The sequence below is a fragment of the Homarus americanus genome, unplaced genomic scaffold (assembly GCF_018991925.1).
Source record: "Homarus americanus isolate GMGI-L3 unplaced genomic scaffold, GMGI_Hamer_2.0 scaffold28843, whole genome shotgun sequence".
Lineage (NCBI taxonomy): Eukaryota > Metazoa > Arthropoda > Malacostraca > Decapoda > Nephropidae > Homarus > Homarus americanus.
Genome location: NW_024743783.1, coordinates 12,339 through 30,332, shown reverse-complemented (window position 1 = coordinate 30,332; position 17,994 = coordinate 12,339). Strand labels below are relative to the sequence as shown.

The window sequence follows — 17,994 nt, the reverse complement described above, 5'->3', positions numbered from 1 at the left end:
GGTTTTAAAGGGTTTTATAGAGGGATGTTTAAAGGGGATGTTTTTGAGGGTGTTTTTAGGGGGGTTTAAAGGGGCTGTTCTAAAGGGGTGTTTTGAACGGTTTTTAAGGGGTGTTTAAAGGGAGGTGTTTTTAGGGGTGTTTTAAAGGGGGTGTTTTAAGGGGGTATGGCGTAATAAAGTCACTATATCAATTTACATCATTTACATTTCTATCACATTTACAAGTTTCAATTTCAATTCCGTATTTACAAAATTTACATCAATTTCCACTGATATTTTCACCTTTGAGTTAACTTGTAAAAAATCCCAAATTTACATCTATTTTTCGGTTTCAGGAATCACTGGTAAAAACGTAAATGGATATCTGTAAATGAACAAACTGTAAACGATTTTCAGGGTGGTTTTCTCTGTCTCTCTCTCACTGTAAATCATTTTCAAGACTTATAAATAAAGTTCTCTGTGTCTCTATTTATTTCTCACTGTAAATCATTTTCAAGACTTATAAATAAAGTTCTCTCTCTCACTTTCTTTCTCACTTTCTTTCTCACTTTCTCTCTGACGATGAGAAAACCCTCACCTCCTCACTGTCAGCCCATCGAGTCCCCTCTACTGGCTGTTACCTCCTAACTTGACCCGAGAGGAGAGAGAGAGGAGAGAGAGAGAGAGAGACAGACACACACACAGACACCCCCATACTGATTACATCACTAACTACCTAACAGCCCGACGCTTGTTAGTCCCCCCCCCCTCAGGTAGATAATGAGTCTCACCTGGTGATTAATTAACAGGTAACAAGGTCAGATAAAGAGATAACGATAAGTGATGATGAATGCTGGCCCTGGAGATGTAGGGGTGCACGACGAACGAGGAGAGAGGTGATGACAGCGAAACAATATACCTAGTGAGAGCTGACCACACCCACTACTAACCTCCACCCACCGGCCTTCCTTTCTCCCCTCCTTCCTTCCTTCCCTCCATTACCCTCCTTTGTCCCTCCACCCTTCCCTTCACTTTTAACCTTCTCTCCCTCCTTCCATCATCACTTATTTCTCTCTCTCTCTCTCTTTTTTTTCTCTCTCTCTCTCTCTCTCTCCTCTCTCCACACACACACGGCGTCAAGCACTTGTCCAGGTAAGGTCATTAAGGAGTCAGACAGGAAGATACGGTCCATTACCTGAGGAGGAGGGAGGGAGGGGGAGGAAAAAGGGAGGGAGGGAGGAACTTAAGTATGATGATTTAACCCCTTGAGTATGATGATTTAACCTTGGTATGATGATTTAACCCCTTAGGTATGATGATTTAACCCCTTGAGTATGATGATTTAACCCCTTGGTATGATGATTTAACCCCTTGAGTATGATGATTTAACCCTTGAGTATGATGATTTAAACCTTGAGTATGATGATTTAACCCCTTGAGTATGATGATTTAACCCTTGAGTATGATGATTTAACCCCTTGAGTATGATGATTTAACCCTTGAATATGATGATTTAACCCTTGAGTATGATGATTTAACCCTTGGGTATGATGTTCTTATGGATGATTTACCTTTGAGTATGATGATTTAACCCTTGAGTATGATGATTTAACCCTTGAATGATGATTTAACCTTGAGTATGATGATTTAACCTTGAGTATGATGATTTAACTTGAGTATGATGATTTAACCCTTTGAATATGATGATTTAACCCTTGAGTATGATGATTTAAGCAACACGAACGGATATTTTCACACCCTTACGAATTATCACAAACATTTCACTAAAATCAACACGAAATAAAATATATATATATTACATATACGAAAAATTATGAACTGACTTTTATCTCATTAAAATTCAGGTAAATTGAAACTAAAACGAAAAAATTGAAAAAAATTCATCACTTGTCAACAAGATGGATGCCGCTATCTATACACAGTGTTGCCAACTAGAGGATTTAAGGTGATTACTTAACCTATAATAAAACAAAATTACGATTATCACACAATTATATGTAATCTTAGTATGAATTATGTGTTATTATATAATTTATTATAATTATAATGAAGGAAATTATAGAAGAATTATTGATTTATGAGGTAAATAGTCATGAGGGTGTTTTAAAACAGACGTTGGCAACATTGTCACTTAGTCAAGCAGCGTCCACAATGTTGGAACCTAAAAGCGCGGGAAAATTTAAAGTTTTTCGCGCCAATTTTGTTTATTTATTTTTACTTTGTTATTGGTTAGGTTAGGTTAAGTTAGGTGAGTTAGTCTTTTACTTTAGGTAAATATATAGGACTCTTTAGTGGACTTCTCCCCTACAACTGTGGCAGCGTCACAGCTGCTACCATCTTCCCAAGCAACCAAGCGGCTGGCGACACTAGATGTTACCGTATCTTAGCAACGGAACCAGAGACCGGCGACTTTTCTCGGGTTTTCTCAACATGACTCATAGATGACTCACGCTTGGGTATATAAGCTCTTGTCTCCATTGAGATTCATTCTGGCCATTCTTCTTGAACAAACCTCCTCCAGCAAGCTCCACGCTGTCAGCATTCATTCAACCAGGAGGCCAGCAACAGCAACATCTTCCCCAACGAAGCCCTCCCACATCTACCTCTTCAACACGCTCACCCGAACATCTCCACTGAGCAGCTCCTCACACACGGCACCTCCAGCACCAGACTGTCTATCATATAACTTATATTATACAAAGAAAACCACCTTAGAGTTTCCTTCCATCCTGAGTGCTAGACAACATTATACCACGAATTCCTACAACACCAATACATTATACACATACATACATACGGATAAACACTACCCTTTAATAATAATAATAATAATAATAATAATAATAATAATAATAATAATAATAATAATAAATTACTATTTTTGATGAATGATTATTATTATTATAATATTATTATTATATTATTATTATATTGACCTTTCACTCACACCATTTCACTAATGCTCACCTTAACAAACGCCTAACGACCTAATTAACATACTTAAAGAGATGTTAAATTCAGGCAAATGCTCCAGGTAATGTTAAAATAGCGGCACAGGTGCAGGCGCAAGATGTGGCACCACCGCGCAGATGACGTCATCGCCGGGATGTCATATGGCCCGTCACTCGCCTTCTGTCACCAGTGGCATGTGACTACGAGATGAGTCTATGCCATTTCCTCCTATACCTAAATAAACCGGATTTTAAACAACGATTTAAACAACCTATCAATGATTTTGGGTTAAGATAATACTAAACGCTGACGTCATTGGTTGTAGGTCATCCAATTAGCGTATGATTGGTGTTTTTTACCATGTGGGGGAGTCGGCTTCTAAATTCCGATTGGATGATCATGACATCATCCTTAGCCAAACAAGGTCACGTGTTTTGGTCATTTAAACTACGAGAAAAATAATAATAATAATAATAATAATAATAATAATAATAATAATATTAACAATAATAATAATAATAATAATAATAATAACAATAATAATAATAATAATAATAATAATAAATAATAATAATAATATAATAATAATAATAACAATAATAAAAATAATAATAATAATAATAATAATATAATAACAATAATAATAATAATAATAATAATAATAATAATAATAACAATAATAATAATAATAATAATAACAATAACAATAATAATAATAATAACAATAATAATAATCATAATAACAATAATAATAATAATAATAATAATAATAATAATAATAATAATAATAATAATATGTAATATTAATAATAACAATAATAATAATAATAACAATATTAACAATAATATTAATAATAATAATATATGTAATAACAATATATTAACAATAATAATAATATAATAATAATAATAATAATAATAATAATAACAATAATAATAATAATAATAATAATAATGTATTATTAATAATAATAATAATAATAATAATAATAATAATAATAACAATAATAATAATAATAACAATAATAATAATAATAATAATAATAAATAATAATAATAACAATAATAATAATAATAATAATAATAATAATAACAACAAAACTCACTCCCCCCCCCCAAAGCAGTTCAACCATTCCATAATTATTTTCACCAATTACGTCATTACACCCACACATTAGAGGTTACCCACAATGCCTCACTACTTTCCCGGAAATTGGTCTCGATATATACTAATTGGCAACCCCCTGCGACCCACTTCCCGTTTTCTGTGATTTTCGTCCAATTTCTGTGATTTTGGCCCCATTTTCTGTGATTTTCGTCCATTTTCTGTGATTTTCGTCCCATTTTCTATGATTTTCGTCCAATTTCTATGATTTTGGCCCCATTTTCTGTGATTTTCGTCCATTTTCTGTGATTTTTCGTCCAATTTCTATGATTTTGGCCCCATTTTCTGTGATTTTCGTCCATTTTCTGTGATTTTCGTCCAATTTCTGTGATTTTGGCCCCATTTTCTGTGATTTTCGTCCGTTTTCTGTGATTTTTCGTCCAATTTCTGTGATTTTTGGCCCCATTTTCTGTGATTTTCGTCCATTTTCTGTGATTTTCGTCCATTTTCTGTGATTTTCGTCCAATTTCTATGATTTTGGCCCCATTTTGTGATTTTCGTCCATTTTCTGTGATTTTTCGTCCAATTTCTATGATTTTGGCCCCATTTTCTGATTTTTCGTCCATTTTCTGTGATTTTTCGTCCAATTTCTGTGATTTTGGCCCCATTTTCTGTGATTTTCGTCCGTTTTCTGTGATTTTTCGTCCCATTTTCTATGATTTCACCCATTTTCCTCTCCTTTGCTAATTATTTCATTTTTCTTAATTTTTCATTTTAATTCACGTTTATTAGTTTCATTAATAATTTTGTTTTACTTCTATTAATAATTTATTCACTATATCCTCTCTTAGATCTTCCACATTTATCATTATCATCTTTATTCTCTTTTATCGACCATTTCTATCAGTTTATCACTTTTATCAGTTATTGTTAAGTACATCTTTATCATTTTCTTTTGGTTCACTTTCGCTATTATTTGTATTTCTTCGTTTTTATTATTTTCTTTTCTGTTCATATTTCTCTCAAAAGTCACATATCATCATGGCTAATTATAAACCATAAAGGTGCCTACATATCCTTAGGGAGCCTCAGGTCACGCCCACACACGCCCACACATGGTCACTACGCCCACACACGCCCACACATGGATGCTACGCCCACCACGCCCATAGCAGCTTTTAGCCGCCTGTTCGGAGATGACGTCACTAACCTAACATCCAATGAATGCAATTAACTCGTGTGTATCTGACCAATAGGAAGTGATGACAGTATTTCACTAGCCAATAGCTAGAGAGGTGTATTATGACGTCATTATTTAATTGCCAATGGTAGAAGTCAATGACCTCCAGAATATGACGTCATTATTTCATCACCCAATGGCTGGGGACATTCACCAGATGCTTATGACGTCATTATCTACATCAACCAATAAGATAAAGCCTTAATAATCCCTAGAAAAATCCGTCATCCTAACCTAACCTAACAAATCCTACATCAGAATCCTAATAAAAATCCTATGATGAAGGTAATTGATAGGATTTATATGAATATCCTACGGTAATTCTAATATATCCTTGAGATTAATCCTACAAGTTAAGGATATGCTCTAAAAGTCCATGAAGAAGGATATTACGATTACCACAAACATCCTTCACCAATAAAAATCCTATTAGGCATTAAATCCTTCACCTTATATCCTAATTTAACCTTTAGATGAGTCCTATGCGATTTAGGATATTCCTATCATTTAAAGCTAAAAAATCCTACGGGGCTGAGGAATATTCACCATATCCTAAGGAATCTATGATAAATCCTAAATCCTAAAGACAGTAGGATTTATCCATAAAATCCTACAGTTATCCTATCCCAACTCTAATGTAAGGAAGTCAAATATCCTAGCATCTAAACACATCCTACACTAACATAAACCCCACAAGTTTCAGTAGGATATGACAGAGGATTCTTATATCAAGAATCCTACAGCAATCCTATGATGAATCCACCACATATATCCTTTAATATCCTAAGCACATATCCTACACTAACACAAACACATCCTAAAACTAAAAATAGGATGTCAGAAGAATATATCAGAATCCTACAGTATCCGCCACGTAAGGAATCACATCCTAGCATCCTAAACCCACATCCTATGACACAGAAACATCCTAAACCCATCCTACGACACAAACATCCTAAACCCATCTACGACAAAGAAACATCCTAAACCCACATCCTACGACACAGAAACATCCTAAACCCACATCCTACGACAAAGAAACATCCTAAACCCACATCCTACGACAAAAAACATCCTAAACCCACATCCTACGACAAAGCATCCTAAACCCACATCCTACGACACAGAAACATCCTAAACCCACATCCTACGACAAAGAAACATCCTAAACCCATCCTACGACAAAGAATCTCAAACCCACATCCTACGACACAGAAACATCCTAAACCCACATCTCACCACGACAAAGAAACATCCCTAAACCCACATCCTACGACAAAGAAACATCCTAAACCCACATCCTACGACAAAGAAACATCCTAAACCCACATCCTACGACAAAGAAACATCCTAAACCCACATCCTACGACACAGAAACATCCTTAGACCACCGATAGGACATCAGGATTTTGTAGGATACGACAGCACATCAGACGAAGGAACCAACCCCAAATCCTACACCTATGGGGGGGAATCCTTAAGTTCTTAGGGCGTGGTAGGGTATGATAGGCGTGTGTTACAGAGGGTAGGAGGCGCGGGGGGGATTCAGGGCATGTAGAGGCGTGTAGAGGCGTGTATTACAGAGGCTAGGAGGCGTGGGGGGGGTCAGGGCGTGTAGAGGCGTGTATTACAGAGGCTAGGAGGCGTGGGGGTGATCCAGGGCGTGGAGGCGTGTACAGAGGGTAGGAGGCGTGGGGGTGATCAGGCGTGTAGGCGTGTATTACAGAGGGTAGGAGGCGTGGGGGTGATCCAGGGCGTGTAGAGGCGTGTATTACAGAGGGTAGGAGGCGTGGGGGGTGATCCAGGGCGTGTAGAGGCGTGTATTACAGAGGCTAGGAGGCGTGGGGGTGATCCAGGGCGTGTAGAGGCGTGTATTACAGAGGCTAGGAGGCGTGGGGGGTGATCCAGGGCGTGTAGAGGCGTGTATTACAGAGGGTAGGAGGCGTGGGGGTGATCCAGGGCGTGTAGAGGCGTGTATTACAGAGGTAGGAGGCGTGGGGGTGATCAGGGCGTGTAGAGGCGTGTATTAGAGGCTAGGAGGCGTGGGGGTGATCCAGGGCGTGTAGAGGCGTGTATTACAGAGGGTAGGAGGCGTGGGGGGTGATCAGGGCGTGTAGAGGCGTGTACAGAGGCTAGGAGGCGTGGGGTGATCAGGGGCGTGTAGAGGCGTGTATTACAGAGGCTAGGGAGGCGTGGGGGGGTGATCCAGGGCGTGTAGAGGCGTGTATACAGAGGGTAGGAGGCGTGGGGGTGATCAGGGCGTGTAGAGGCGTGTGTTACAGAGGGTAGGAGGCGTGGGGGTGATCAGGGCGTGTAGGCGTGTATTACAGAGGCTGGGAGGCGTGGGGGTGATCAGGGCGTGTAGAGGCGTGTATTACAGAGGCTAGGGCGTGGGGGTGATCCAGGGCGTGTAGAGGCGTGTATTACAGAGGCTAGGAGGCGTGGGGGGTGATCCAGGGCGTGTAGAGGCGTGTATTACAGGGTAGGAGGCGTGGGGGTGATCAGGGCGTGTAGAGGCGTGTGTTACAGAGGGTAGGAGGCGTGGGGGTGATCCAGGGCGTGTAGAGGCGTGTATTACAGAGGTAGGAGGCGTGGGGGTGATCCAGGGCGTGTAGAGGCGTGTGTTACAGAGGCTGGGAGGCGTGGGGGTGATCAGGGCGTGTAGAGGCGTGTGTGTGGGGTAGGAGGCGTGGGGGGTGATCAGGGCGTGTAGAGGCGTGTATTACAGAGGGGTAGGAGGCGTGGGGGTGATCCAGGGCGTGTAGAGGCGTGTATTACAGAGGTAGGAGGCGTGGGGGTGATCAGGGCGTGTAGAGGCGTGTGTTACAGAGGGGTAGGAGGCGTGGGGTGATCCAGGGCGTGTAGAGGCGTGTATTACAGAGGGTAGGAGGCGTGGGGGGTGATCCAGGGCGTGTAGAGGCGTGTATTACAGAGGCTGGGAGGCGTGGGGGGTGATCAGGGCGTGTAGAGGCGTGTATTACAGAGGGTAGGAGGCGTGGGGGGTGATCCAGGGCGTGTAGAGGCGTGTATTACAGAGGGTAGGAGGCGTGGGGGGTGATCCAGGGCGTGTAGAGGCGTGTATTACAGAGGGTAGGAGGCGTGGGGGGTGATCCAGGGCGTGTAGAGTGGCTACAGGGTAGGAGTGGGGGGTGATCAGGGCGTGTAGAGGCGTGTGTTACAGAGGCTAGGAGGCGTGGGGGGTGATCCAGGGCGTGTGAGAGGCGTGTGTTACAGAGAGGGTAGGAGGCGTGGGGGGTGATCCAGGGCGTGTAGAGGCGTGTATTACAGAGGCTAGGAGGCGTGGGGGTGATCCAGGGCGTGTAGAGGCGTGTATTACAGAGGGTAGGAGGCGTGGGGGTGATCCAGGGCGTGTAGAGGCTGTGTTGAGGCTAGGGAGGCGTGGGGGGGTGATCCAGGGCGTGTAGAGGCGTGTATTACAGAGGTAGGAGGCGTGGGGGTGATCAGGGCGTGTAGAGGCGTGTATTACAGAGGGTAGGAGGCGTGGGGGGGTGATCAGGGCGTGTAGAGGCGTGTGTTACAGAGGGTAGGAGGCGTGGAGGGTGATCCAGGGCGTGTAGAGGCGTGTATTACAGAGGGTAGGAGGCGTGGAGGTGATCCAGGGCGTGTGAGAGGCGTGTATTACAGAGGCTAGGAGGCGTGGGGGTGATCAGGGCGTGTAGAGGCGTGTATTACAGAGGTAGGAGGCGTGGGGGTGATCCAGGGCGTGTAGAGGCGTGTATTACAGAGGCTAGGAGGCGTGGGGGGTGATCAGGGCGTGTAGAGGCGTGTATTGAGGCTGCATGTCACCTGTCTCGAGTGTGGGGAGGAGGAGAGGGGGTGAGCTCACCTGATCTCTGTCTCACACACACACTCTACACCACAGTTCACTAATCATTAACCTCAGGTGTTAATTAACTTACCTGGCAGGGGCGGGGGGCAGGGGACATAGACACTAAATACATTCTAGATGGGGATATATAACGAACGAAAAATAACGAAGGTGTAACGAAGATGACAAAATCTCTCTCTAACTCACTTTATATACATCGTGGCAACAGCGCATGGAAAACACAAGACCTTCCTGCTGAGGTCTCTCATCTCTTCTGTTTCGTAATTCACACTTTTATCACTTTGTCATGCCCTCACGTCCTTAGGAAGGGTCAGAGTAAGACACATTCTAAATATCCTATACGACTAGTTAAAACCACAACATGTACTTACGGTATCCTTGAAATATCAAAGACGTCCTCACACACCGTCCGTTCATCCTCACGTGTGTTGGTATGAGGACATCCAGCAACAAACTGACTCACACACTCACACACGTACATACAAACACACACACACACACACACACTCTGGCGGGTCTGGAGGTAAAAGGTTGGAGGGGGGGAGGGAGGGAGGGAGGGAGGTAGGAGGAGGAGCCAGTGAGAGGAATAGAGGACGGTAGGAATGAACCTTGAGGAACACCACCACCATCACCATCACCACCACCACCACCACCACCACCACCGTATATATATTCAACACAGATGTTTCTCAAATACACCTGTACACACCTGTCAACACCCTTACACCTACCTACACCCTCCTTACCTATACACCTCCTTCTCCTCTACACCATCCTACACGCCCCTACACCATCCTACACGCCCCTACACCATCCTACACGCCCCTACACCATCCTACACGCCCTACACGCCCCTACACCATCCTACACGCCCCTACACGCCCCTACACCATCCTACACACCTCTACACCCACATCAACACCTACACAACTTATGAATACCAAGGTCCAGCTACTCTATGTGAAACTAAGATGTACACTGGATACATATATAAATACATACTAACACATACATACATACATACATACATATACAGTATACACATGAGCTAACACATTCATACATGAATATAATCTACCATATACATACATACATACATACATACATATAAACTACACATATACATATACATACACATAAGCTAACACATTCATACATACATATAATCTACCACACATACATACATACATAAACACAATCTCTCTTTCTTCATTGTTAAGGATATTTCCCAACCTCACAATCAGAACGATGTTTCCGGTTGAGTAACACCAACTACACCTCCCAGTATAATACAAACCTAACCTAACCTAAAACCAACCTAATCTGACAACCTACCTAATCTAACCTGAAACTAACCTAACCCAACACCAACTAACCCAATCTAACCTGAAATAACCTAATCTAACCTGAAACTAACCTAACCTAACCTTAACCTGTAACCCAACCTAATCTAACCTTAACTAACGTAACCTAACCTAAAACTAACCTAATCTAACCAAACTAACCTAACCTAACCTAAAAACTAACCTAATCTAACCTGAAACTAACCTAACCTAACCCAAAACCAACCTAATCTAACCTAACTAACGTAACCTAACCTACTCTAACGTAAAACTAACCTAACGTAACCTAACCTACTCTAACGTAAAACTAACCTAACCTAACTTACACCATTTAAAATAATTAAAACCGTCACCCAGGTAATTTTATATGTAAATAAAGTAACACCTGTACTTAATTAATTACCACAGGTGTTCTCGAGGTCACTTATGGCGGGAGGTCGTTAAAACCAAGCCCGAACAGGACTCGAACCCTGGACCCTTAGGTTAAAAAGCCTAATGCTCTACCGACTGAGCTATCCGGGCTATAATTGAATTTGTGCTTCTCTGTTATGGAATAATTCCAGTAGATCGGACAACTTGCCAACTGCACTGCCTAATAATAATAATAATAATAATAATAATAATAATAATAATAATAATAATAATAACAACAACAATAATAATAACACTAATAATAATTACAATAATAATAATAATAATAATAATAATTTCGATACCATCTATCATTCCGTGCAAGACAGACAGGTATAATGATAGATATATAGGCAGAGCAGATAGATAGATAGATACGTGGATAGAAGGATAGGCGTGAACAGACAACACCAAATCAATAAAATTAAATCCTATCTATCTGTACGTGTAACTATCTATCCATCTGTCTGTCTTTAAAAATACTTATCTAATTAACTTTTATTTAAAGAGAGTGAAAATATTCCTTTAAAAAGCAGTGATGGCCGAGTGGTTAAGGCGTCTGACTAGAAATCAGATGGGATCTTCCCGCGTAGGTTCGAATCCTACTCACTGCGGTTGACGTTTTAATGGCACCTGACCTTGTTGCGGTCAATGACGGTCTGTTTTATTGGCATTTAACCTGACCTGGTCAATGTCGAACTGTTTTATTGGCAGACATGTACCGAACCCCTCACACTCCCATCAGTCTGTCACTTCATGTAACTTGCTGACAAAAATCTATGACCCTTTAGGCTGCTGCTTAATGCACGAGTCATAAAGGCAAGCATGAACTGAGCATGCTTCCCAGATGGGCGCTGTAAACGCTTCTGTTCACCTTGCAATCTAAAAAATCTAACCTAATGGCGGACTGTTTTATGGCATCAAACCTAACCTAACCTCACATCAACCTGACATAACCAAATTTACCTTATCCTAGCACAGGGCCGGATTCAGGAGGGCAAAGTGGGCAGCTGACAGGGGCCTCACATGTGCGGTAGTAGCTATATCAGGGCTGGTCGACTTGAATGAGTCCAGTCATGTCTCACTTTGTGTGTGTGTGTGTGTGTGTGTGTGTGTGTGTGTGTGTGTGTGTGTGTGTGTGTGTGTGTGTGTGTTGGGAATTTGTACACTATCAATAAATATACAGTTAATTAAAAATTTCTCAATGTTCTAATTTCCTCAATATAACTGCATATGGCTTCAAAATTCTCCAAAGAAGTGTTCAAATTTCAAAATTTTCCTGGGGGTCTTAGCGTCCCCAGGACTCCCAGATGTTTAGGCTCGCTTCACTCGCCGCCCCACCCTCTTGGGTAGTTATAATGAGGGCCTCCACAATGAGCTGCCCATGGCCCTCCACAAGAGGCTGCCCATGGGCCTCCACAAAGAGGCTGCCCATGGGCCTCCACAGGTCTAAATCCGGCACTGTCCTAGCCTAACTTAACCTGGTCAATGGCTGACACTTTTATGACCTCCTAACAACCAAACCAAATCTAATTTAACCTTACCTAATCTAACCTATAAACTTACCCAACTTAAAGTAACGTAACCTAAGAGTAGAGAAAAGAAAAGAAAGAGAGAGAGAGAGAGAGAGAGACATAATCCATAGCCCGGATAGCTCAGTCGGTAGAGCATTAGGCTTTTAACCTAAGGTCCAGGGTTCGAGTCCTGTTCGGGCTTGGTTTTTGAAGACTCGATTGAGATATTTTAGGGTTATTTTAAATTTTAGGGACATTTAGGGAATTTTAAGTCTTCTGCGCTGATGATTTAACCCTTTAATGACGATGATTTAACCCTTTGAGGACGATGATTTAACCTTTAATACGATGATTTAACCCTTTAATGACGATGATTCAACCATTACTTTGAAGCCTTCATGTGCCACAGTAACCGAAGTTGACGCCGTTATGGGTTTACTCTACTGACGGAGTAGGAACGTTTGTACCCTACAGACGAAGGTACAGGTGTCAATACGCTACAGACGAAGGTACAGGTGACATACAGGTGTTACTACGCTACAGACGAAGATACGGGTGTTACTACGCTACAGACGAAGGTACAGGTGACATACAGGTGTTACTACGCTACAGACGAATACAGGTGACATACAGGTGTTACTACGCTACAGACGAAGGTACAGGTGACATACAGGTGTTACTACGCTACAGACGAAGGTACAAGTGACAAACAAACCTCCTCCTGTGACATCATCAAGCTTCTAGGGGCTGATAACTCACCAATACACAGAATTTATCGGTTAATCGGATATTTAATCTAAAGACCAGTTACTTTTTTACTATCCTCTTCACCTGATCGGCTCGTTAGCCGCTTGGGCGATCGGTCACGTCTCTGTTACACACTGTTGGCAAGTACTGGGATGTGCTGGCTCCTAAATGTACCTGAATCCGCTCCAGTGTTGGTCAAGTCTTGTCTTGAAATACACTCGGTGCCGTCACAACACTCTCTGGTAGATTGTTCCAACAGTTCACACTCGGTGCCGTCACAACTCTCACTCCGAAAAGTTTGCCCTCACAGTTTTCTGGACTTGTGGCTTCTTCAATCTTGAGCTGTGACCCTTGTGGGGCGTCCGCCAGCTCAGGTAAGGACACTCAACTGAGTAGGTGCCCTGAGATGTATAAACCTCAACTAGGTCCCCCTTGCCCGTCTGTAGTATAAGCTAGGCAAGTTCAGGCGCTCAATCTCTCAGGGTAGCTGAGATGCCGTAGTGTAGGCACCAGTTTGGTGGCCCTCCTTTGAACATTTTCAACCAACTGACAGTCCCTAGCATATCTCAGGGGACCAGATGGAGGACAGTACTCCAGATGGGGAAGCACTTCACTCCTGAAGATCGTTACGAGGGACGGACCGTCTAGATATCTGAACGACCTTCTTATAAGACCAATAATTTATTTGCCTGATTTACCTTCTTCTCACAATGGCCCGAGAACTTCAGCTCATTGTCAACATACACCACCTAGATCCTTCTCACATTCAGTCTCAACTAGTGCAGTTTCTTCATCCGTTGGGACATATGATACGTCTCCTTACCGTTGGTACGCCCCAGGTGCATCCTCTTACACTTCGTGACATTGAATCTCAGCAGCCATTTCTTGGACCATTCTTGGAGCCCACAGAGTTCCTTCTGCAGCTCTTCACAGTCCTCTTGGTTCTTGATTTCTCGAAATAACTTAGCGTCATCGGCAAACATTTGTATGGAGGAGTTAACCTCACTTAACTTAATCCATAGATGGACCATCTCGGGTTAGTAGTAACTTAATCTCTGGTTATTGATAATTAGATGTGGAATTTAACTACAAATTAAATATAAAAAAGGAGAAGTATATTAAAAATTAACTGAATTAAATATAAACGAAGTAGTTAGCGTAAGAAAACAAAAAATGCTTACAATTTAATGTTCCTTATTTACAGTCATGGCTGAATGGCTAAGACATCTGCCTGGAAAGAAAGGCAATAAATCAAAATTAATTATATGCAAAAACAAATAGAAATAATAAAGAAAAAATTACATATATTTTCACGTTTACAAGCAGTGATGGCCGAGTGGTTAAGGCGTCTGACTAGAAATCAGATGGGATCTTCCCGCGTAGGTTCGAATCCTACTCACTGCGGTCAATGGTGGATGTTTTATGTATTTATCAATCGATTTTATTTATTAACTAAAAAAATACATCACGTGGTAATTAGTTATTTTTATGGTAGCCAATCACAAGAGTGGAAACTAGAGCTTGTAATGATGTTAGCCAATCAGAGAAAAAAAACTAGGACAATTCTAATATTAACCAATCAGAAAAGGAAAAACATCAGCCATCTCTACAGTTAAACAATCACAGGGAAGTATTTAATTAACGACATTACAACCAATCACACGGCCATTAAACCACGCCCGAACAGGGACTCGAACCCTGGACCCTTAGGTTAAAGCCTAATGCTCTACCGACTGAGCTATCCGGGCTACAAACCACTCAGCTAAACTACGGGCAAAAATCCGCTTAATAGATTACCTCATTATATCTCCTTAATTAGGCTTTAATGACCTATATAACCCATCTTATAGTAATATATTAAACTATTTACATATATTTTTATAAGTTAAATTTTGACCCAAGCGAAATATTTCATATTTTTGGTTATTCGATTTTTGTTATTTTGAGTTGAAAATTGGCGGAAAATACGGGAGTAAGTTATTACATACATACATAGAGATAAATAAACATACATACATACATACATAGAGATAAACATACATACATACATACATACATAGATAAACATACATACATAATTATATAGACAGAGAAATATATAAATACAGAGATGCATAGAGAAATAGACAGACAGACAGTGATAGTTACAACCCCTGACAATGGCGGGTATATAGAAGGTGCCCGTGACCGCAGTTTGTTTAGGTTAGTTAGATGCCTTTAAAACGTCCGCGTTGACCGCAGTTTGTTTTTAGGTTAGGTTAGATCCCTATTTTGAAAACAAATCATTATTTTAAGTGAATGATATAAATTTTAATCAAAATCTTAATAGTATTATATACTACATCAATATATCATATAAATGTTATATATATAAATATCACTGCACGACATTGACAACATTGACCTCTGATTGTATTAACCTTTTATCAATATTAATAACTAAATATACTAGTTTGATATTCAATAAGATGGCTGATTAATCGGTAAAATCGGTATGAAAATTTACATTGATTATATTAACCAGTTAAATCGGCACTGAACTGGTTAATCAGATAGCTAATTAATCGGTCAAATCGGTTAATCGGATTGCTAATTAATCGGTAAAATCGGTATGAAAATTAACATTGAATGTATAAATAAAATCGGCATGAGTTAACAATGACTGAATATGTATGAAAACAATGTATACTCACAGTGCATACAGTCCGGCTATACATACACACATCGACCAGTATACATGTAACCTAACCTAACCAAATTTAACCTACCATAACTTAGCGAAATTTAACCTAACCTAATCAATCTAATAGACCTCATGGGTTAAAAATTTTCCACAGAAATTAAATGGTCAATGCCTTCCCCTCAAGCAGTGATGGCCGAGTGGTTAAGGCGTCTGACTAGAAATCAGATGGGATCTTCCCGCGTAGGTTCGAATCCTACTCACTGCGGTCAATGGTGGATGTTTTATGGCATTTAACCTAACCTACTCACTGCGGTCAAGGGCGGTCAATTTTATGGTACCGACATTCTATAAACCTGAAATAAACTGACATTTACTTATCATAAATATTGACAAAATATCTGTCTGTCTGTCTGTCTATCTATCTATCTATCTATCTATCTATCTGTCTGTCTGTCTGTCTATCTAAGCCAAATCTAACCTCTATATTCAAAACGATATAAACAAACTCACTAAAACAATTAAAGCAAACACAAATTACTTACTTGTTTAGATTATAGGGACGTCATCTATTTAACCCCTAGTGCTATAATTCCCCTTGATGATAGGTTAGGTTAGGTTAGGTTAGGTTAGGTTAGGTTAGGTTAGGTTAGGATAGGTTAGGTTAGGTTAGGTTAGGTTAGGTAGGTTGGTCAGTTTGTATAGCAGTAAAAGGTATAGCGATTATAGATAGTTAATGCTGTTATACCTATATATATAATCACAGCTCTGTAAAGACCTATATAATTACATCACTATAGCATGAATAGTTTAATTAATATAAGAGTCATATAATCAACTCAAAAACCATAAAATTATAACAAATTATATAGATTATCCCAGAAATTTTTATATAATTAAGCTAATATAATACACCTTGAAATTATACCAAATTATATAAAATTATCCCAGAATTTGATATATAATTTTGAAGTCAATATAACGATAAAATTATACCAGAAATTTTTAAAGAATTCAAGTTATTAATAATAATTTAAAATTGGTAAATACAGGAAAATTCATAGCCCGGATAGCTCAGTCGGTAGAGCATTAGGCTTTTAACCTAAGGGTCCAGGGTTCGAGTCCCTGTTCGGGCTTGGTTTTAACTACATCTTGTGATTGGTGGGTGTTTGTTAATTTAACCTCTTGTGATTGGTGGGTGTTTGTTAATTTAACCTCTTGTGATTGGTGGGTGTTTGTTAATTTAACCTCTTGTGATTGGTGGGTGTTTGTTAATTTAACCTCTTGTGATTGGTGGGTGTTTGTTAATTTAACCTCTTGTGATTGGTGGGTGTTTGTTAATTTAACCTCTTGTGATTGGTGGGTGTTTGTTAATTTAACCTCTTGTGATTGGTGGGTGTTCGTTAATTTAACCTCTTGTGATTGGTTGGTGTTTGTTAATTTAACCTCTTGTGATTGGTGGGTGTTTGTTAATTTAACCTCTTGTGATTGGTTGGTGTTTGTTAATTTAACCTCTTGTGATTGGTGGGTGTTTGTTAATTTAACCTCTTGTGATTGGTTGGTGTTTGTTAATTTAACCTCCTTGTGATTGGTGGGTGTTTGTTAATTTAACCTCTTGTGATTGGTGGTGTTTGTTAATTTAACCTCTTGTGATTGGTGGGTGTTTGTTAATTTAACCTCTTGTGATTGGTGGGTGTTTGTTAATTTAACCTCTTGTGATTGGTGGTGTTTGTTAATTTAACCTCTTGTGATTGGTGGGTGTTTGTTAATTTAACCTCTTGTGATTGGTGGGTGTTTGTTAATTTAATCTCTTGTGATTGGTGGGTGTTTGTTAATTTAACCTCTTGTGATTGGTTGATAGTAGCAATGGTTGTTGTTGTTTACTCTTTGTTGATAAGAGAAATGGGTTTAATTTCCTCTTTTCTGATTGGTTGATAGTAGAAATGGCTTGCTATCTCTTCTCTGATTGGTTAATACTTTCCTGTGATTGATTGATAATAATAATTTCCTCCTATGATTGTTTTAAAGTCAGAAAGTAGTTCAATTGACCAATCAGAGAGGCATTTTGGATTACGCACTTTTCAGTAACCAATCAAATGTCAAGATGCAAACCGCTTGGACTTTTATTATCCACATTTATATATTGTAGAAA

At 40.1% G+C, this 17,994-nt stretch overlaps 5 non-coding genes across 5 annotated transcripts; all 5 read left to right on the top strand.

The window, feature by feature from the left end:
• The first annotated feature begins 11,433 nt into the window (after positions 1-11,433).
• Positions 11,434-11,515, top strand: Trnas-aga. Its single transcript has one exon. It is a non-coding gene; the product is annotated as a tRNA-Ser (tRNA).
• Positions 11,516-12,545: 1,030 nt separating this feature from the next.
• Trnak-uuu lies at positions 12,546-12,616 on the top strand. Its single transcript has one exon. It is a non-coding gene; the product is annotated as a tRNA-Lys (tRNA).
• A 1,868-nt stretch (positions 12,617-14,484) lies between these two features.
• On the top strand, positions 14,485-14,566 carry Trnas-aga. The gene has a single exon. It is a non-coding gene; the product is annotated as a tRNA-Ser (tRNA).
• A 1,462-nt stretch (positions 14,567-16,028) lies between these two features.
• Trnas-aga lies at positions 16,029-16,110 on the top strand. The gene has a single exon. It is a non-coding gene; the product is annotated as a tRNA-Ser (tRNA).
• A 795-nt stretch (positions 16,111-16,905) lies between these two features.
• Positions 16,906-16,978, top strand: Trnak-uuu. Its single transcript has one exon. It is a non-coding gene; the product is annotated as a tRNA-Lys (tRNA).
• The last annotated feature ends 1,016 nt before the right edge of the window (positions 16,979-17,994 follow it).